Source organism: Polypterus senegalus, chromosome 7, assembly GCF_016835505.1.
Source record: "Polypterus senegalus isolate Bchr_013 chromosome 7, ASM1683550v1, whole genome shotgun sequence".
NCBI lineage: Eukaryota > Metazoa > Chordata > Cladistia > Polypteriformes > Polypteridae > Polypterus > Polypterus senegalus.
In genome coordinates, this window is record NC_053160.1 from 120,192,764 (window position 1) to 120,216,266 (window position 23,503).

Consider the following 23,503-nt stretch of genomic DNA (forward strand, 5'->3'; position numbering starts at 1 on the left):
CTAATATATTACTGATAACTAAAAGGCGTTTATTAATAGACTGTTCATTTCAGACCAGCAACAAACAAAAATAGTCTAAAAAGAAAAAAACAGGCTCAAGTAATTATAAGCTAGTAAGCTTCTCATACATCACATGGCAAGAACTGTAATTGTATGAGGAAGAAACAAACGTATATGATCACAGAGGTGCATATGATATTATTTATTTTGTATTATGTATCTTATATTTTACAAAGCTTTTGATAAGGTCCATTTTGATAAGGTCTCACATGATAGGCTAGTGATCAAACTAAAAGTAATGGGAGTTCAAGGTGCAGTGTGTGGATGGAGGCAAAATTGGATTCAATACCAAAAGTAAAGAATTATGGTGTGAGGAACCATTTCTAAATTAGGTGATATGAAAAGTGGTGTCTCTCACCTGTAGCATGGATTAATGGGGTTTCCAGCTCTTATACTTTAAACTGGCAATTCCTGATGCAACACAGTTTTTTGTCCCCCAACCCCCTTCTTGTCTTCCTCTGCCGTGCCTTCCACCCAGGGCTTTCTCTGTCCATGCAAAGTCAGATGTAGGTTGGAACTTGTGTGACAGTTGATTACCGTGTTGTATTATCCTATTATAATGTTCTTTACTAGGGTCTGTTTCAATTGTTCATGATTTCCATCTTACTAATAAAAATATAAAAAAAAAAAAAACACAATATCGGACAAACTTGTGGTAGATGAAATTTAATGTAAATAAATGTGAAGTATTACATGTAGAAAGTGAAAATATTAGTTTTGAACACACAATGGGAGCTTCAAAACATGAATTTTTACTTTAAGCAAATAACTTTTTTTCTTTGACTATTGAGTTTCTACATCTGGACAGTGAATAGAATCAATTAAGGATGTTAAATATATGGCCCGATGCATCTAGTACACATCAAGGGAGGTCATGACTGGTGTATATAACACACTTAAGAGGTCTCATCTGAAATACTGTGTAGAGTTTTGATCTCTGCAATAAAAAATGTGGCAGAATTAGAGAGAGTACAAAAAGGAGCAACCAGAATGACTCCAGGTTAAAAAGGTTTGAGCTATGAGGAAAGACTAAAGGAACTTAATCTTTCTAGTTTAAACAAATGGCGATTAAAAGGTTACTTGACTGAACAGTTTAAACTTACTAAAGGTGATTAGTAAAATGGGTCTCTAGTGTTACTTTAAAATAAATGTAACAAACACTAGATTTTTCTTCACAAAGTGAGTACAGACACATGTAAAAAGTAACCAAGTAGTTAGTACTTTGGGGAAAAAAATTGACATGGTATCATTTTGGAGAAATTAGATGAATTGGATTGTTGATATTGTTAGACTTAATGGTCTACTCTCATCAAAAAATGTTTGATGTTACTAGTGTCATAGTCAAACAGGGTTCTTCCCTGGCTCATGTTTGAAGCGATTCTTCTTGTCTTCTTTGTTATAGTCTTTCATTGTTTTCCATTGGTTTTAATAATATTACCCTATTCATTTATTATTTGACTACCTATGCTACTGGTCCAAGACAGGTTGAAATCTAAGTAATCAATGTAAACCTCACCATTAATGTTTGCAGTGAACCACATAATGCATGTGTCTTTTTCATATGCTATTTGGTACGTGATTAGTAAAAGCAGTTTTAATGAATGTGATGCACCATCTATTGGAATGACTGTGATTAAGGTAGATTATGTATTATTTTTATTCTATTCGGTTACTGGTTGGTATCTATGTGTGTCTTGCTATTCTCCTATGTTCCTTGTATTTTGTAAGTGATTCCTCAAAAGACAGAGCTACCTGTTCATCATAGTTTACAGATTGCCCCCAGCCCTGTAAAAGCATGCTTGGAACTGAAATACAGTACGGTTCATTCAAATGCACTCTGGTGTTTGATGCTTCTGGAAGTATTGTATATTTTTTTTTTTTTTGGATTTATTTTTTCACCTTATTTTATCTGCTTCTTAGGATTATTCTTGTGAATTTTGAATTGGTTTTGGTTTCCTTGTAGGCAACTCCATTTGCCTCCTTTGCTCTTTTAGAATAATTATTATTTTTCTATATTCCTATGAGTAAATCCTTTATTTCTACAGATTATTTGTAAGATTTGAATTTTTAAGTTCTACCTCTTGTAAAGCATACTATATGTACAGCTATTTCATGATTTTCAAGAATATTTTGCACTTTTGAAGCCAAAGCCCCACTAAGCTCTGTGTAGGATAAAGCCAGGCTATACAGTGGGTGCTCGAACTGCCTTGGAGTGTTGCCTTTTTAGAGTATACTGATGAGGATATTGGCCTGCTTTTGGCTTCATTTTACCTGCCTTACACCTTTGCCATTTGTGTGCTGCTGCTATCATAATAACTAGAATGATAACAATTATTCCTGTTTCCTTTATTAATTTCTCTGTTAAAAAAGGTCAAGCGTAAATTAAACTTTATTATTTCTAATTGAGAAATTCAACAGGACATGTGTGTTATAATTAAAGTAACAAAAACCATCAGAAACAAATACGAGATCAAATAAACCTTCACTTTCACTCAATTAATGCACATTGAGAGTTCTTCATGAGACACTAATTGTTAAACTGCACAATTACTGAAAGTACAAATAATCTTATGTATAGTACCATATTCTTTTTATTTTTTTATTTCAGATTTTTGTCAGACAAAGTTTTGCATCAAAGTTTATAGTCAGCAGCATGTTCATTAAAGAATTCATAAAGCTTTTTCAGAAAAGTTCTGCATATGCAGTAGCTGTTCCACAGACATCTATTTGACACCTGTAACTTGGACTACATATTTCCAAAGCACAGAAAATAAAAAAATAATAAATAGAAACCTTCATAAACAGACACAGTATTTGTAACAATAGGTCAGGTGTTGCTATAGTTATTGAGTTAGAAATAAGAAAAACAATCAGTGTTGAAATTTCTAAACCAGAGTTAGGAAATACAGTAATAGTAAAACGAATATTGATAAATATGCTAATAATGAAATGACAAGATTAAACAGAATTTCAAGTATGCTGTTTAGCATTACTAACATAAGACCCTTAAAAATGCTGGATGCTTTATATATAAAATTTGAGTAAAATAGTAGTAATTTCAAATAGAAAATGTTTTAGAACTATTTATTCAAAGACTTTGTTGATCCTGAAGTTCTATCTTGTAACCACTGTTCTTTTCCAAAGGTTTATCAACTGGTCATTAAAACTTCAAAAAATGCTACGCTAACTATTTAGTACAGGCTTGTAAAGTTTACAAATGATACCTTTGAAGCACACTAAGATTCACCTAATTTTATATGCTTAAAATGTGATCTAACAGTATTGTCAGCTATTTCAAATCATCTTTAGCAGCTGGAATGACTATTATTTTGCAGGTAGCCTTAACTTAAAAAATATTCAGTAGAAATTATTAATTAATTTTGCAAGAATTTAGCAAAGAAGTCAAGTTCAGTAATATGGTGGCTTATACTCGGTAACTGCATGGAATTGTTGTGTTTCTACCAGGGTCAATTTCATGGCTTGTATTTTAATGTCTTTTTTCTCCATATTTGATTATTTTGTTCATGTCAATATTATTACTTATTTTTATTATTTGTGTAATTATGTATTTGTTTTGTGTAGTAATTTGTTTCTATGTACCTATGCTTGCCCGGCTGTGTCCCATGTGTTTTGTGGGTGTTTCTCCAAGAGACAGGGTCACCTGTCCCCAGACCCTGTAAAGGCAGATGGAAACAACCAGTCCCTTGCAGTTCACCGATGCACTTTGTGCTGTTGGTGAGTTATACTTTACAGTGTGATTCTTTGTGTTGCTGGGTGTTTTTTCTTTGGTCTGAGGGTCTGCTCCCCAGCTATCTTGAGTGGCCTCATTGTGATTTCATTAAGATATACTCCTCAAATCAACTCATTAAATCCTTCTAGATATTCTTTCTATCACTGTTAAAACAATTTTAATTTATCTTTACACAGTTCCTTGCACACTTTATCTGTGCAAATGCTTTCTCTTCTATATTGGCAAAGAGTTTGGTAGATGTGCTTCTATTTAAAAGTTCTTTTCAATCAGGGGTAAAATAGGGTTTATAGGCTGGGTAAATTATGATCTTTTTTTGGAACAACTGCAGTACCTTTTCACAGAAATGCCACCATTTTGAAAGAGATGCAGATAACCCATTAGTACATTCAAAATAGGTCCAAAATGTCTTGGGCACTTAGGAAGGTGAATTCCATCCATCCATTTTCCAACCCGTTGAATCCGAACACAGGGTCACGGGGGTCTGCTGGAGCCAATCCCAGCCAACACAGGGCACAAGGCAGGAACCAATCCCGGGCAGGGTGCCAACCCACCGCAGGACACACATAAACACACCCACACACCAAGCACACACTAGGGCCAATTTAGAATCGCCAATCCACCTAGCCTGCATGTCTTTGGACAGTGGGAGGAAACCGGAGCGCCAGGAGAAAACCCTCGCAGACACGGGGAGAATATGCAAACTCCACGCAGGGAGGACCCGGGAAGCAAACCCAGGTCTCCTAACTGCGAGGCAGCAGCGCTACCACTGCACCACCGTGCCGCCAAGGTGAATTTTATACTTCTATTTTTTTTAGCTTCAGAATATCTCATCCAAGGCTAATAGTTCAGAAAAAGCTAAATAATACTGAGGTCAAGCAACATCCTGAGGATAAAAGTACCAAACTAACTACCACAGCACCAATGAAAACAGGTTTAAAATACTAGTGTTCAACTTGACAGTGGCTGATGATCAACTACAATGTTGAAACTTTCCCATAATTACGCTGACGGCATCATATGTTTTGAATTCTTTCTTAATTTCTTTAGGTTCCTCAGTAGCCTGGCTGTCAGCAGATGGGGTAATGTCAACAAAAAATGTTTGATACTACATGTTTCTCTCATTGCAAATAGTATAGTCTTACCTTAAGTGCTAATAGTTTAAAATGTTTTGTAGAGACCTGACATATTATTGTAATAAGAGATGGTTAGCATTAATTTTTGTTGATAAATTTGCACACTCTTCCCAAAGTTCAGGTTGTGGCTGAACCTGAAAAGAGAGATATCCTCTACAGTGCATCCGGAAAGTATTCACAGCGCATCACTTTTTCCACATTTTGTTATGTTACAGCCTTATTCCAAAATGGATTAAATTCATTTTTTTCCTCAGAATTCTACACACAACACCACCCCATAATGACAACATGAAAAATGTTTACTTGAGGTTTTTGCAAATTTATTGTAGTACTAGGTTGTTGTACCGTGTTAGCCATTATGAATGTAGAGAAAAGCCAAGCAAAATGAAACCTTTTATTGGCTAACTAAAAAGATTACAATATACAAGCTTTCGACGCAACTCAGGCCCCTTCTTCAGGCAAGATGTAATCTGTAATTGATTACATCTTGCCTGAAGAAGGGGCCTGAGTTGCCTCGAAAGCTTGCATATTGTAATCTTTTTAGTTAGCCAATCAAAGGTGTCATTTTGCTTGGCTTTTCTCTGCAAATTTATTAAAAATAAAAAAAACTGAGAAAGCACATGTACATAAGTGTTCACAGCCTTTGCCATGAAGCTCAAAATTGAGCTCAGGTGCATCCTGTTTCCCCTGATCAACCTTGAGATGTTTCTGCAGCTTAATTGGAGTCCACCTGTGGTAAATTCAGTTGACTGAACATAATTTGGAAAGGCACACACCTGTCTATATAAGGTCCCACAGTTGACAGTTCATGTCAGAGCACAAACCAGGCATGAAGTCAAAGGAATTGTCTGTAGACCTCCGAGACAGGATTGTCTCGAGGCAAAAATCTGAGGAAGGTTACAGAAAAATTTCTGCTGCTTTGAAGGTCCCAATGAGCATAGTGGCCTCCATCATCCGTAAGTGTAAGAAGTTCGAAATTATCAGGACTCTTCCTAGAGCTGGCCAGCCATCTAAACTGAGCAATTGGGGAAGAAGGGCCTTAGTGAGGGAGGTGACCAAGAACCCGATGGTCACACTGTCAGAGCTCCAGAGGTCCTCTGTAGAAGGAGGAGAACTTTCCAGAAGGACAACCATCTCTGCAGCAATCCACCAATCAGGCCTGTATGGTAGAGTGGCCAGATGGAAGCCACTCCTTAGTAAAAGGCACATGCACATGGCAGCCCGTCTGGAGTTTGCCAAAAGGCCCTTGAAGGACTCTCAGACCATGAGAAACAAAATTCTCTGGTCTGATGAGACAAAGATTGAACTCTTTGGTGTGAATGCCAGGCGTCATGTTTGGAGGAAACCAGGCACCGCTCATCACCAGGCCAATCCGATCCCTACAGTGAAGCATGGTGGTGGCTGCATCATGCTGTGGGGATGTTTTTCAGCAACAGGAACTGGGAGACTAGTCAGGATAAAGGGAAAGATGACTGCAGCAATGTACAGAGACATCCTGAATGAAAACCTGCTCCAGAGCGCTCTTGACCTCAGACTGGGGCGACGGTTCATCCTTCAGCAGGACAACGACCCTAAGCACACAGCCAAGATATCAAAGGAGTGGCTTCAGGACAATTCTGTGAATGTCCTTGAGTGGCCCAGCAAGAGCCCAGACGTAAATCCGATTGAAAATCTCTGGAGAGATCTTAAAATGGCTGTGCACTGACGCTTCCCATCCAACCTGATGGAGTCTGAGAGGTGCTGCAAAGAGGAATGGGCGAAACTGGCCAAGGATAGGTGTGCCCAGCTTGTGGCATCATATTTAAAAAGACTTGGGGCTGTAATTGCTGCCAAAGGTGCATCGACAAAGTATTGTGCAAAGGCTGTGAATACTTATGTACATGTGATTTCTCAGTTTTTTATTTTTAATAAATTTGCAAAAACCTCAAGTAAACTTTTTTCACGTTGTCATTATGGGGTGTTGTGTGTAGAATTCTGAGGAAAAAAATTAATTTTATCCATTTTGGAATAAGGCTGTAACATAACAAAATGTGGAAAAAGTGATGTGCTGTGAATACTTTCCGGATGCACTCTAAGAACCAAATGAGGGTTCTATAAAGCAAGAGAGATCAAACATGATTGAAATAGTCTGTAACATACTGTATGTTATATTACTAATATACTGTGCAACACCAAAGCTAATCAAAGCTAGCAGCTGGTAAAAAACTTTTGACCCGAGTCTGTTATTCCCTTTTATAGTCAATTATCTCTCTTCCAATTACCTTGTATTTTTATCATCTTTGTGGTAATTTTAAACTTTCCTCTTGACCGAAGTACAAAACAGTAGTTTGTGACAGAATGTCCTGCTTATATGTTCTTCTTGCACACACGTTTGTAGTCAACTAAAGTACCTGACCACACCTGACAATGTTGCCATCATTTTGGAGTCTAGGAACAACACGAGATTACCAGCAAAATAAAATTATATGAAAATCAAAAACATAAAAGAAAGGCTAAATACATTGGATCATTCAGTATGCCATATTAGGTGTGCATGAGATTTATTCATAGAATAATACTTTGGACTATAATTACAAAGAAAGCACAGGCACTTCTTGAAATCTCTAATTAATTTGTTGGTTTTATATGTTTCATCTTCAAATTATTTAGCTTATGCTAAAGGAAATTTATGTATGCCTGGCAGTTTGTTATGGATACACAAAATATTTACGGTCTTGCATAATTACTTACAGGCCTGCAACGTTGTAATGAGCATTAGCTCCTTGTATTGGCCAGTTAAGATTTAAGTGATTCACTGTCACTTAAGATCTCAAGATGTCGGTCTGCTTATGATTCCAAGGATTATTAAAATAACAGTGGGAGATCAAGCTTTTAGTTATAGGGTCCTGAACTCTGAAAAAATATGTATCCACATATATGATAGTTTTATATTTAGTAAGTGATATAATCTATTCTTGCATTTTTCTTTGACTCTGTATTAATACTATTGTGCTGTTGTACAATACTATTGCATTGCATTCCTGTGGTTGCAATGATAGATTGGTTATCTAGCTCAGTGAAGAGGATTATTTATGTTCTGCTTTGTGTATTTATGTCATTTTTTGACACCAATTTTTCACTACAAGCAGATTTGTTCTGGAGTTTTTTCTTGTTTTCTTCAGGAGTCAAGGCTGGGGGGCTGTTAAAAAGAAGGGCCTGATAAAGCCCATTGTGGCACTGCTTGTATAATATTGAGCTATACAAGAAATAAATTGTTATTGTTTAGGAAGAACTTGATGCTGGACTGAACACTAAAGCGTATATAATCCCATTTCTCAGTTTAAGACAAAATTATGCACTGTTATGGGAACAGGACTGCTACAATTCTGGGGGTTTTATTATATGCTACATAGGTCTTTTTTAACTTATCTTTCCTTTCATTTTTATTTTGAGCTCTTGCTTATTTTATATTTTAATTTATTAAAATTTCTGGGTTTTTGTTGATGAAAAATGCTCCCAATACTATTCTGCACTGACAGGAAGTTATGGTGTGTGATTTTCAGATACATGCTGGTGTTTAGAATTACAAATTGTTACAGATGGCATTGTTTGTCAATGCTAAAGCAAAACATTTGCATGGTAGTATGTTGCTTATCCGTTAAAGGTTTTCAGAACTTTAACAAGTTATTGAGTAAGAGTTTGGTTTGTGTATTTGGTGCTTAATCCATTGTCTTGTTTTGATCCTATTTTCATCTGATTATTTTTCCTGCCTCCATGGACTTCCATTTTTGGATAGTTTAGGGATACTAACCTCATGTTAAAGTTCTCTGCCAGGATATCAATCTATATATAGATATATAACCGGATTCCAAAAAAGTTGGGACACTAAACAAATTGTGAATAAAAACTGAATGCAATGATGTGGAGATGGCAAATGTCAATATTTTATTTGTAATAGAATGTAGATGACAGATCAAACGTTTAATCCGAGTAAATGTATCATTTTAAAGGAAAAATATGTTGATTCAAAATTTCACGGTGTCAACAAATCCCAAAAAAGTTGGGACAAGTAGCAATAAGAGGCTGGAAAAAGTAAATTTGAGCATAACGAAGAGCTGGAAGACCAATTAACACTAATTAGGTCTATTGGCAACATGATTGGGTATAAAAAGAGCTTCTCAGAGTGGCAGTGTCTCTCAGAAGCCAAGATGGGTAGAGGATCACCAATTCCCACAATGTTGCACAGAAAGATAGTGGAGCAATATCAGAAAGGTGTTACCCAGTGAAAAATTGCAAAGACTTTGCATCTATCATCATCAACTGTGCATAACATCATCCGAAGATTCAGAGAATCTGGAACAATCTCTGTGCGTAAGGGTCAAGGCTGTAAAACCATACTGGATGCCCGTGATCTCCGGGCCCTTAAACAACACTGCACCACAAACAGGAATGCTACTGTAAAGGAAATCACAGAATGGGCTCAGGAATACTTCCAGAAACCATTGTCAGTGAACACAATCCACTGTGCCATCCGCCGCTGCCAGCTGAAACTCTACAGTGCAAAGAAGAAGCCATTTCTAAGCAAGATCCACAAGCTCAGGCGTTGTCACTGGGCCAGGGATCATTTAAAATGGAGTGTGGCAAAATGGAAGACTGTTCTGTGGTCAGACGAGTCACGATTCGAAGTTCTTTTTGGAAATCTGGGATGCCATGTCATCCGGACCAAAGAGGACAAGGACAACCCAAGTTCAGAAGCCTGCATCTCTGATGGTATGGGGTTGCATGAGTGCGTGTGGCATGGGCAGCTTGCATGTCTGGAAAGGCACCATCAATGCAGAAAAATATATTCAGGTTCTAGAACAACATATGCTCCCATCCAGACGTCATCTCTTTCAGGGAAGACCCTGCATTTTTCAACAAGATAATGCCAGACCACATTCTGCATCAATCACAACATCATGGCTGCGTAGGAGAAGGATCCGGGTACTGAAATGGCCAGTCTGCAGTCCAGATCTTTCACCTATAGAGAACATTTGGCGCATCATAAAGAGGAAGGTGCGACAAAGAAGGCCCAAGACGATTGAACAGTTAGAGGCCTGTATTAGACAGGAATGGGAGAGCATTCCTATTTCTAAACTTGAGAAACTGGTCTCCTCGGTCCCCAGACGTCTGTTGAGTGTTGTAAGAAGAAGGGGAGATGCCACACAGTGGTGAAAATGGCCTTGTCCCAACTTTTTGGGGATTTGTTGACACCATGAAATTCTGAATCAACATATTTTTCCCTTAAAATGATACATTTTCTCAGTTTAAACTTTTGTTCCGTGATTTATGTTCTACTCTGAATAAAATATTAGAAGTTGGCACCTCCACATCATTGCATTCAGTTTTTATTCACGATTTGTATAGTGTCCCAACTTTTTTGGAATCCGGTTTGTATATATAAAATACACAAAACCAACTTAAACAACTAAAGACCATCACAATAATTAATGGCTGAGTAATTGGACTGCTTACTTTCATGAGAGGCTCATGCACCACCACCTCCTATGTCTGCTTAGGCCACATACTGGATGGGATAAGAAATGCACCAACAGGTACTAACGGCAACCTGTGTTATACAGTCAGGCTGATACTCTCAATCGCTTAAGTGACTCAGATATCTATTAACCCTATCAAAGTCATCCTCTCGACCAAGGTGAAGGCACCCTCTACATGCTCCCTGTGAAGCTCAGGGCTCATGCCTAGCAGGCAAAAATACAAACAATTAGATGAAAAGATATTGCCGCAGATGCCAAAACAAGATGTAGGCCTGAATATACAACCACTGAGCAACATATGATGACACTGGTCCACTGACATGCCAGTTTCAACCTCTGATACAGACTAAGACCCCACCAAACATGCTCAAATAGCATTACTCAGAACACAATCATATCTTCCACCATTCGCTGCTCATTGCTCACTTAAGAACATTGCTTTTACAGCCCTACAGTAATGGTTCTCAAATGAATACTACTTGGGCAAGTTGGATCAGCTGTGTTGGTGTCCTCACTGTGAACAACAACAACATTTATTTATATAGCACATTTTCATACAAATTAAACAGCTCAAAGTGCTTTAATGATGAAGAAAGAGAAAAATGATTAATAAATAATAATAACAATAAATAAAAATTAAAATAAGGGAACACTAATTAACAAAGAAAAAAAATTAAGGTCAGATGGCCAGGAAGGATAGAAAAAACAAAAAAAATAAACCTCCAGACGGCTGGAAAAAAAAAAAAAATCAGCAGGGTTTCCAGGCCACAAGACTGCCCAGCCCCCTCTAGGCATTCTACCTAACATAAATGACTTCAATCAGTCCTCATTCAGGGTTCTCATGGAAGAACTTGATGATGATGATCATGTGGACTTGTGGCCTTTAATCCATCAATGTCGGAAGCCACACTTTTCCAGGGAAAAAACAAAAACGTATTGCGTACTCTGTGTTAATCATCACACATACTAAAAGATATTATCACTTCCAGAAGAAGTACAAGAAAAAACTATAAACACCAGTAATGTTATAATGTTCCAATATCAAATGATATTGCTATCTCATTCACTACTAATAACAGTCAACCACCAGTACAGAGAGATTAGGAATTTACTTCAAACAGGACAAACGCAAATGCCTTTCCATTTTGAGCCTGAAAGTCAATCCAGTGGTCTATCCTTTATAGTTTCTACTCAGTGAACATGACTGTTCACAGTCGAAACACATATGCAGTGTCAACAAGCTCCTTATTTTTGCATCCATTACAGCCTCTATTGATAACCGCCAGGGGTTCAAAATTCATATTAAAGTTTATCATTATATTGATTGACTTATCCCCCTTTAATTGTATTTTACTTGAGAATTAGAGGTCTGCGAGTTCCACTAATAAGGTAATAATTGTTATGGGATGACATAAAAGAGACATAGTATTCATTTTCAAACAAAAATCCTCAACTGCATCTAAATATCCATTTTAGTTCAATGTCACTAGCAAACTGTTAGCATCTCTTTTGGAATGACTAATAATAGTATCCACAGACACATTCTAAGACCACAAGCAACCCTTACAATACATACAATCTGTTTATCCTACTGTCAACTTTATGTGACAAACTTGAGGATGAACAGCAACAAGAAATTATTTATTTGTGCCCCTAACATAACTAGTACATAATGTAATTAATCAGGAAGAACTGAGAACTAAGTCTTTAAAGTTCTCAAAGACATCGGTAAAATATATCCATCGGAATTTTTTCAATTACATAACATAACACGTACTTGGGTTTACCAGTGGAAATTTTGGGGAAATGTATTTAAGACTAAAGCAAGGAAGCATCTTCTATACACAAAGTGTTATGAGAATCTAGAGCACAAATACCAAGTAGTGTAGTGGAAGCAGAAACCTTGACCATTTTTAAAAAGTATCTGAATGAGAAATAGGGACACCTTAGCCATTAGCCAAACATACAAGCTTGATGGATTGAATGATCTCTTGTCGTTGTCCAAATTTCTTATGATCTTATCTGTTATTTTGAATATTTGTTTTATTATCAACAACCATCCACCCATCTAGTGCATCTATTTTCAAACGAGGTAAACATGGCAAGTGCCACATAGGGTCAGATTTGAAAGGAAATCTGGCTGATAGAATACAGTATGTGAATGCACAGATCAACCAATAATGTTTTCACTCCTATTTACAGACAAGAGCAAGTCACACCCAATGAGCAATGGTGTCACCACCTCTCCTTCCTGATCACGTACAGGTAGTCAGTCAGTCATCATTTTACCGGAGAAACACTAAAGGGAGCACAACTAAAATTGAACTTTATTGCCAGGCAACATAGTTGCTAGGAATTTCTTTTGGTGTTACAACTATACACATAACAATGTACACAGAGTTAAACAACACAATATACGATACATGACATCATCACAACACTATATCCAATAGCAATAAAAATACTGTACTAAACACAAATATATAAAACAATATGGTAAACTAGAATTACATTCCTACCCAGTAATACATTAAGTATGCCCTATGTTAAATATACATAAAATAAACTGAATGAAAGAGTACAGAAATCAGGAAAAGACAAATAAATCAGAGATTGTGTTTAATCAAAGTGACAGAAGCAGTAAAGAAACTCTATACATATTAAATAATTCTTGCCTTAAATGACTGGTAATGTTTCCTCAATGATAATAACTGAAAGAGATGGTTACCTAGCCTTTGATTATCTTTCCAGTATGCTTTTTGGCCTTTGGTGTATACATAACCTCAATGGAGTCCAGTTTCAGTCCTACTATCTTTTCCACTGTCCAAAAAATATGCTGCAGTTTATGTTTCAAGTGAGTTGAAGCACTGCTGTACCAGACTGCTATGGAGAAAATGACAAAGCTTTCAATGACAGCTCTATAAAACTGTACCAGGACTGATTGGGAGAAGTTAAACTTTTTCAGTTGATGGAAAAATAACATACACTAAGATTTTTTGATGAGAGCAGTAATGTTTTCATCCCAGTTCAGATGCTGAAGGTTAGTTGTGCCAAGAAATGTAAATGATTCCACTTCGTTGACTGTGACATTGTTTATAACTAGGGGAGTAGAAGGTGTGGAGGTGAGGAGTGTCTCCTAAATCCCTAAAATCCACAATAATTTCTATTATTTTCAGAAAATTCAAGTTAAGATTGTTGAGGGTACAGCAAATGGCCAGCCAATCTACTTCCCTCTGATATGGCACCTCATCCCCATTTGTGATCATGTCAATCGGGAAGATATCATCACCAAACTTCAGCAATTTAATACAATACAATACAATTTATTTTTGTATAGCCCAAAATCACACAAGAAGTGCCGCAATGACTTGACTCTCTAAGAAGACAAGGAAAAACTCCTTGTAGGGAAAAAAATGGAAGAAACTTTGGGAAAGGCAGTTCAAAGAGAGACCTCTTTCCAGGTAGGTTGGGTGTGCAATGGGTGTCAAAAAGAAGGGGGTCAATACAATACACAGATCAGAACAAATCCTCAATGCAGTATAAAAATAAAAATTTTACAAGTCCGGACCAGAATTTAACAACAGATGATATTACATAATATGATTTGGATTTGCATTTGGCCATTCCACAGCTGAAACAGCACTGGGCCATCCAATCCGATGAAAGCACCCCTCTACCCCACGATTCCTGTGATCCTCCATCAGAGATGACTTTACCTTAGGCAGGCAAGACAACTTGGCAGGTGGGCCGTGGCACCGAGTGTCACAGTGAACGAAGTGGAATCATTTAACAGATGGATCACTAAAGATGCGGACATTGGTGTAGAGAGAGAAAAAAAAAGATGAGACAGAACACACCCCTACGCATACTCTGTGCCCAGGATCAAAAGCCCTGACTGATATTTTCCCCATCTTCACTGTCAGATGTCTGTTACTTAGAAAGTTAGAGATCCAGAGACACAACCATAGTCCACATTCATGCTGTGAACTGTGCAATGGAGAGGCTCTGATGTGACTGTATTAAATGCGAACTGAAATCTACAAGATGTAGGGTAGAGCCATCTTCACATCCTCAACTGCATCCTCAACAGGGTATGCAAATTGTACTGGGTCAAGAAGAGGATTTCTGACAGAAGCTAAAGAATCATACATTCAAATGACTTCATTATTACAGTGCTAATCTGAGGATTTGATTATGATCCTTCCATTATTCTTGAATCTTGCAACCAGCCAACCATGGTAAATAAAATGGTATTTAGCAGCTGTGGTACAATTTGTTTTACACATTTTTGTCTGTTTATTTTCACACTCCCATCTCTAACTCACAATCCCGGTAGGTCATAGCTTATACCAGAGTTGAAGACAGACACTTACCAACCTTGGGCACACTCAAGAGCCGACTATGTATGCTCTCTCACACCAAATATGACCAACTAGAGTACTCAGAAGAAAACACACAAAGATACAGGCACAATGTTCAAAAACTGTGATAAAGATATGGGCCAGGGCAACACAACATTTTCAAATCTGCTTTATCAGAGTTAGGAATGCTGGAGACTGGACCCTATTCCAGCAGTGATGGGAACAAGGCAGGAAACAACCTTGGACAGGGCACCAGTCATTCGTCAGACTCACTAATGGAGAAACACATATTTGGAAAAAACAATTACCTTAACACGTGTCTTTGGGGATGTGGGAGAGGAACTCATGTAAACAGTGGGATAACAAGTAAACTGCACATGGCTAATGACTGGAGGCAAGATTCAAAACGAGGATGTCAGATCTGTGAAGCCATACTATTGACCATTGCAATACGGTACAATGGCAATATTAATTTAAAGATAGCATAGTAACAATTAAAAAAGGGCAATGAAAAGACAAGATGAACTGCACTTTGAGCTAGATTGTTGTATTAAAATGTGTTGTATAAATAAATGTTGTTGCTACTGTAACAAAATATAGCACAGTATAAAAATAATCTCTACAAATAAAAGGCAAACCCCTGACTGACTGACTGACTCACTGATCACTAATTCTCCAACTTGCTGTGTAGGTAGAAGGCTGAAATTTGGCAGGCTCATTCCTTACAGCTTACTTACAAAAGTTAAGCAGGTTTCATTTCGAAATTCTACACATAACGGTCATAATTGAATCCCACTTACATACATATATACGTCCATAGCCTGCAACTCGGTCGCCGTGTGAGGCGGAGTTGCGCCCCCCATCACCACGCCTCCCACGTAGTTGCCGGTCTGCCTATATTGCGTCCCCCATCTCCACACCTTCCACGCAATTGACTGCCTGCCCATATAAGGCCATCCGTCAGCAGGAATCTAAGCTGTGAGAGAACAGTAAAAAGGAGGCGTGTCAGACGTTGTGGTACATTTTCTGATGCAGCTAGACGGAAACAACTTCGTGATACTGCTGTTAAATATGCGCAGAAAACTCCACAAGTGAATAGACATGCTGTCTCTAAATACTCGCGGGCAAATCCACAAGTTCATAGACACTCTGATGCTAAATATTCGCAGGCAAATCCACAAGTTAATACCAGGAATCTTAGATTCACAAGTAGCGATTTGGGTGGTGAAATGTCTAACGAGGTGATTACCATCGATCAAAGAACTGTCACTTACCGAGTGGTTTCCATGCCCAGAGATGCCGCGTGCCTTTTCCATTCTCTGTGTTACATATTGCACAGCCATATCAGGCTCAATCTTGATATCCGGAGGAACATTGTGTCTTATGTATTGAATGACTGAGACAGGTTCAAGGTGTGGACTGATGATGGTACAGGAAATAATTATACTACACAGGAGCACTATAAGAGTGAAATGCTTAAGCCCTTCACCTATGGTTCTGCATGTGAGTTGATGGCTGCCGCTGAATTGTTCGGTTGTCGCTTTCAAGTGTACCAAAACGGCCAAATATTTTACACTTTTGGAGAACCGCCAATGCCTCTTAAACATCTTAAATTCACAGGTGACGATTTCAGTAGTGGACACTTTGATGTTTATGAATGTTTAAACTCTCACAAGTTGGATGCGAAGTTATCGATGAAGCCGGTTGTATGCTTACAACGCTTGACAGATGCCGAATGTCACTTCAATACAACAAGTCCTGCAAATACTAACTTAATTGAAACAAACCATGAAACTCAAACCGATTATTACAGCAGCAATCCAAGCTGTGAGAAAACAGTTAAAAGGAGGAGTGTCAGACATCGTGGTACATTTTCTGATGCAGCTAGATGGAAACAACTTTGTGACGCTGCTGCCAAATACTCGCAGAAAATACGTTAATAGACATGCTGTCGCTAAATACTCTCAGGCAAATCTACATGTTCATAGAGACGCTGCCGCTAAATACTCGCGGGCTAATCCACAACTTCAAAGAGACGCTGCCACTAAATACTCGCGGGCTAATCCACAAGTTCATAGACACGTTGCTGCTAAATATTCGCAGGCAAATCCACAAGTTAATACCGGGAATGCCTGTTAAACATCTTAGATTCACGAGTACCGATTTGGGTAGTGAACACTGCGATGAATGAAACCTGTTATCTTTACAACGGTTGACAAACACGGAATGTAACTTGAATACAACACGTCCTCCAAATACGAACCTGATTGAAAGAAATAATGATAATCAAATCCTGGATGACAGCAACACTCATAACAGTGACAAAATAATTACATTGACAATCATGTTACGTTATTTTTCAAATGTTTCCTTTTCTTTATCATAACTTCTTTAACATACTACTTCTCCGCTGCGAAGTGTGGGTATTTTGCTAGTATAACATATGAGAAAGTATTCAAATTAAAAGCTAGAAGTACATTCATTCACTTTGGGTTTTCTAATTGTGATTGTAATGTTATGAATTCAAGCCAGGTCATGTGTAACCAAAGCAACTACACCGTGTGGTACAGCAACACTACTGCTATGGACTGCAAATGCCTGCCGAGAGTGGTAAAGACTGCTGAGAAGATCACCAGAACCCCACTGCCATCTCTGCAGAGCATCTACAACTGCAAAGTCCGCAGGAAAACTGCCTCGATCCTCAGGGACCCCACTCACCCCCAACACGAACTGTTCACCCTCAGGCAGGAGGTATAGAAGTATGAAATGCAGGACTTCCAGGCTAAAGAATTCTTTCTTTCCCAAGGCCATTAGACTCCTAAATAACTGACTGGAGTTTATAACCACGGTTCACCTCATTCTATTTATCTTACACAAGTGTATTTGACTTGTCCATCACACACCTACCTGCACAATTACACATTATACTTCTATTCTGTTTTTATACTTTATGCTGCCTATGCTACTTATTATCTATCTGCTACTTATTGTTTATGTTTATGATTATACATTGGTTTTGTCATTTGGTGTGGACAGCAAAGAAAGAATTTCATTGTACAGGTAAACATGTTTCCTTACTGGGCACATGATGAAACCATATATTACACATAAAGGCAGCTATCCATGGTAGTGAGTTTTTAAAAAGATGATTTCTTGAGATAGTCAGAACTTTTCAGTATGAACTAGTTGCCTTGCATTGGGAATGCATTCAGAAAAATTAGTGCAGTAACTAAAAATTACAGTATAAACTACACTAAACTTTTAGCTAAATGACAATGTACATTAAACATAACACTGTTACATGCCTACAAAGATCAGAAATTAGAAAACAGAAATCTGAATGCCTGTTTTTAACATTATCTTTATAGTGAACCTTAAAGTGTCTTGGATTTAAGCATAAAGTCAAAATTTCTTAAAGAATTCATTACTTTCGATGTTTACTGCAATCACTTTTTCAAAGATATTTAATGCTAGCCAAGGTATCAGCTGAATCACTAGGAACATGCTAAACCTACAGTAAAGTGCATCTAAACTATTGTCACACACGCATGTTTAGGGAACAACTAAAGGGCCTGAATAGATGTAATTCTATGCCAGACCAGGAGGTGACAAAGTGCACGGATTCTCTCACTCAATTCCTTGCAGACCATTCTCGGGAAATCCTGCCCAGTTCTGGGGCAGCCAACGACGTCACTTCCGGTTCTGGTCCTGATGACATCACTTCCTCTACAGGCCTTTAAAGCTGCCATCTTGCTTCCAATTAATCAGTTCTGTTTTGGACTCTGTAGTGTGAACATGTCTGTTCTTTTTGATCGCTTTTGCAGCCAGGAAATATTATATGGGTGGCTTCCCCAGACCTTTCAAATTTCTCTTTGTCGTTCTTGTGACACTATGTATACTCTTTACAACAAGAATAGACAGTAACATTCCAAAAGAAAAAAAAATATCATTCAATAAAATTTCAAACTTAAATAAATGTAAAAACACTAATTTAGAAAAAGGGCTAAATTAAAAGTCATAACTGATATAATACTAACCAAGGAGTTAGCTCAAGCCAACATTAAGTTTGTATACAATTATAACTACCATTATAGTACAGTGAACCCTCATTTATCACGGTTAATCCGTTCCAGACTCTACCGTGATAAATGAATTTTCGCGAAGTAGGATTCTTTATTTATAAATCAATTATTTTCGCAGTTAGAGTATAGAAAACCTGTTTACGACCTTCTACATACTTTATTAGAGCCCTCTACACATGAAATAACACCCTTTGGTCACCATTACACTCTTATTACCCAATATATTAGACAAAATAAGAGAAAATAAGACATATTAGACGTTACAAATATCATATTATTACTAGGCTCACCCGCCTTTTAAGGCAACCGACAGTTTGTGTGAGCTCCATTTGTACATCAGACATGTAAGTGTATGGAATGAGAACATCAAAGTTCCCATTCATAACATCTCCCGAAAACCTAAGTTTTTTTTATCCCCTCGAGTGCCTGTCCAAAGTCGTACAATGTTGTGAGGCATTTGTACTCCATCAACATTAATTATTTCCAGAGACATAATTTGGTCTATTTTTCCAGCGCATCGTGCACAAAAGCAAGGGAACGATGTGAGCACCAGAACTTTGCTCACATCGCGTCGCTTCGTACCTCAAGCCGCAATTAGTAAGTCTGTGATAAGCAGAATACCGCTACACTTTGCACTCACGGGACGGAAGGACAATCCCGACCGCTTTTATATAGTAGATTATTATTGTACTTTACATTTAATTACACACACACACAGTTCTTACACACAACCACTAACCTATGAAGACACGACCTTAGTAGGAGAGTCTTCAGGTGGTGCAGTATCTTCAGAGGTGCGTCGTTGTCTTCTTCCGCTGAAGGAGTAGGCAGTGGGTGTCTGGGTGCATGGCTGAAGAACATCTTGATAGGCAGTTGCTGGCACTGTCTTTTCATATGCATGAGGAGGCTTTTGTAGGGTATTGCCATCTTTGATCATATCCAAGAGTTTCACCTTCTCCTGGATAGTATCTTCCTCCGGCGCTTAGTTTTATTGTCAGAAGGCTTAGAAAAAGCAGCACGTTTAGGAGCCATCGTGGGGCTTAGATAAAAGTTCTCAGAAAGCACTTGCGTAGTGACGTAACCGTGTATGAGAAAAAATTGCGATAGAGTGAAGCCGTGAATGTCGAAGTGTGACATAGTGAGGGATCACTGCACCACAAATTTAAAAGGTTCCACTTTAAAAAAAAAAACCTTTATATATTGCTTCTTTAAATCTTTACATTGTTTTTGCTTGTTCTATATCTTTTAACAGTACCTATATATTAATCATGAAAAATGCTTATAAAGTATTGGATTATGAAAATAACATTGAGAATATATAACAAAATCAATAACTTGTAGTAAATACTACTAATAATATATGTATGACAAGGTGGCAATTGTACCTAGGTGTCAAACAGAAAAATACTGTAATGTATTCTTCAGTGAGAAAACTATGGGTCACTCTTTTGATTTCACCCTGATTCTTAAAACCTGGGAAAATTCTGACTTTTCCTGACAACATTAACTAATCAAGTTTTTCCTCTTGCATTTCTTCCAATTGTCCATTTACTTTCCATTAAAGAGATACCCCTTTCTTTCATGTGATAGCTTTCTATAATGAACATTATTCCACTGTAATAGTACATTATTTAGATATATTTTTCAAAACTGGACCGCAAATATGTTAAAGATTTGTTTAGCAACACTGTGGTCTAAAGTTCAATTACATTTGATTAAGCTCCTCCCCATTAACCCAACTTACATGTGTGGTGGTTGTGTGTGTGGGAGGAAAACTCAGAGAGTAGCACTAAACATTGTACCTCACAGCGCTAGACTTCTTGTTTTCACTAGAGTGTAAATTCTTAACATGAGTTTCTAGTTACAGAATGATGACAGCTCAGGTCACTGAAAAGTATTTGAATATGATCACATCCATGGTCACACTGTTCAAACATACTTACTTTCAAAAATAAATCTTCACAGGAACACACTAACCACCAATTGTTCTCTGACCTTAGAAATAATGCCAAGTTTTAGCCTCAATTTAATTGATAAAGGTATATCCAGTTTTTGTGCTACCTGTGAACAGCATCAAAGCAGCACTCAATACCAGCTACAAGTCCAAGATTAACCTTTGCTTTTAAAATGCATGGTCCAGCATTCTTAAGGTTACTTTTGAGGTTTACCAGTCTTGCCTGGGAAGTCAAGAAGGAAGACATATGTCATGAATGAGTCTGGATGTGAAGCTAGATCATGGTATAAATTAATGGTATAAATTCATGACCTGTTTGCCAGAAAAAAAAAATCCCTTTGCATAAGGGCCTATATGCTCCACTGCAGTATAAAAGGCATTCTGCAGTCAAAAGCAGATCATAGGGATCTACTTATAATAGCCAACACTTTTCCCATGAGTGAAGTAATATGTTATCTTTTAACCTACTCAGAGTCAGCCAAAAACAAGTACATCAAGCTATACCAAAAACCTTAAGTGTTGTCCCTTTCCAAGAATTTCAGAAAGACATGAAGCAGCCTACTATGACATAGAGGCCTTTGTACACAATTAATTTACCATACAAGACATGTGCTCTAAATTCAGTTGCCAAAGAAATGTTCAGCACATGAGTACACAAATTAAAATGCCATGCATTCCTGTGGTTTGAAGCGAGTACAGGAAGTTCAGAGTTTATAGAGAAAAATATTTGTGAGTTTACAAAAGATAACTGAGCACAGCCTCCAAATTGTGAAAATAAAATTAAGAGCAGGACAGAAAGGGATTAAGTCCATTACTAAGGTAAGTTAAAGTGAAAGTAATAAGCTATAATGTGTTAGTTACAAAAATGCAACTTACAACCTTCAAGGCAGGCATTTTAAGCATCACAGTATAATAGTCAGAGTTGAAATAGTATAAAAAATGGAACATGAAAATTCAGAAATGATGTTCTGTACCCTCCACGTGCCTTGCAACAGTTTAACCATGGGCCATCGAGTAGTAGTACTGAGGATAAACAACGCTGAGTGAAAAAGACACAGACAAGCTGTTACAAAAATAAATAGGTATCTCTCTATTATAATAAAATCTTGGGAAGAGAGACGAGATGTGACTTTCTCAGAGAGACACTTTCACGTCCCGCAAGACATGTCTTTGTGCCAAGAGATTTAACCACGCCCGGGGCCGGAAATAAAAGACAAAGAGTAGATGACAAAGTAGAACGTCATCAAGAATTCAGAAACATTGGCGCGATACACATTCAGAGCAGGTTAGAGATAATGGAAGTGAGAAAATTTGAAACTCTCAAAAAATGATAGTAAAGATCGCATTAGCGCAAACAAATGGAAATTATTACTCGGTGAAATAATGGAACAGCGAAAAGAGATTGAATATATTGTTCGGATTTAAACTTTAAGTTGGGGACTTGTAGATCGTCTAATTCATGTTGCCATCAGAGAAAAGTAGTGTTTCTTCCCAATGAAGAGGTGTATCCGCGAGAATAAAAAGATTTGTTGTTTGGTGAAAGTGAAATCCCGCAAGAGAAAATTTCATGCCCCGCGAGACAAGACTTTATGCAAAGAGATTTAGAAAAGTCCTGCCCACATCTAAAACATTTACAACCACACACATGGTTCAATCATTTCTCATTTGTGTGAATGCTGTTGTCACAGGGAATAGTAGTGTTTTTTCCAAATAAAGAGGCCTATCCGCGATAATTAAAAGTTTTTTTGTTTGGTGAAAGTGAAATCCACATATGCAAGCGGCAAAGACGCAAAGTTACTGGTGTGTAATGCAGGCAGCAGGGTTGGCAAGTGAAGCAAGCTGGGGGTGAAGGCCCCTAGTTTATTTAAAAAAGGTGCTATCAATATATATTCATTCAAAAGACAAAATCAAGTAAGTACTGTGAAAGACAAAACTACTACTATTAAAACATAGTTCAGGTATGGGAATTTATATGAAAATATCAGTTCTTGCAAAAGTTGATCAGTTCTAGCAAATCACACTGATAAGATCATCAAAAAATTACAGTTTATACGTATATGTGTGGAATTAAGAGGTTGGAAGCATGCACTGATAGCACATTGCCGACCCACCACACGAAGAACCACCTGGACTGGGACCCGAGTGCAGCAGGTGACCACATTGGAACAGTGCAAGGTTTTTTTATGGTGGGTGGTGTGCCAATCCTGTCACCAACCACCTAGTTTTCCTTGTAAATTGGAGGACCTGCTTGCAGGGCTGGATGCAGATTAACGTCATACCCAGGATGAAGCAATTGCAGGTTAAGGGCCTTGTTCAAGAGCCCAATGGAGGAAAGTCACTTCTGGTGCTTACAGGATTTGAATCGGCAACTTTCCTATTGCTGGCGCAGGTCCCTAGCTTCAGAGCCACCACTCTGCCCAATGAAAAAATTCAAGAATTATGATGAGATAAAAAGAAAAACAGACACATATTCTACTGACTCTAGTCCTGTTGCCCACTCCCCTCTTCATGCTGCCAGAAGGGACCACCAAAGACTTTCCAAGGACCTTCCAAGTCACAAACAAAACACAACTCCAATCCAAATAAAGACTTTAGTCCTGTTCCCTTCTCCCTTGTTAAGGCTGCTCAAAGAGATCACCAAAAATC

At 37.8% G+C, this 23,503-nt stretch overlaps 1 protein-coding gene across 6 annotated transcripts in view; it reads right to left on the reverse strand.

The window, feature by feature from the left end:
* Nucleotides 1-23,503, reverse strand: part of tbck (TBC1 domain containing kinase) — a 255,240-nt gene that overhangs the window by 76,855 nt on the left and 154,882 nt on the right. The window lies entirely within an intron of this gene.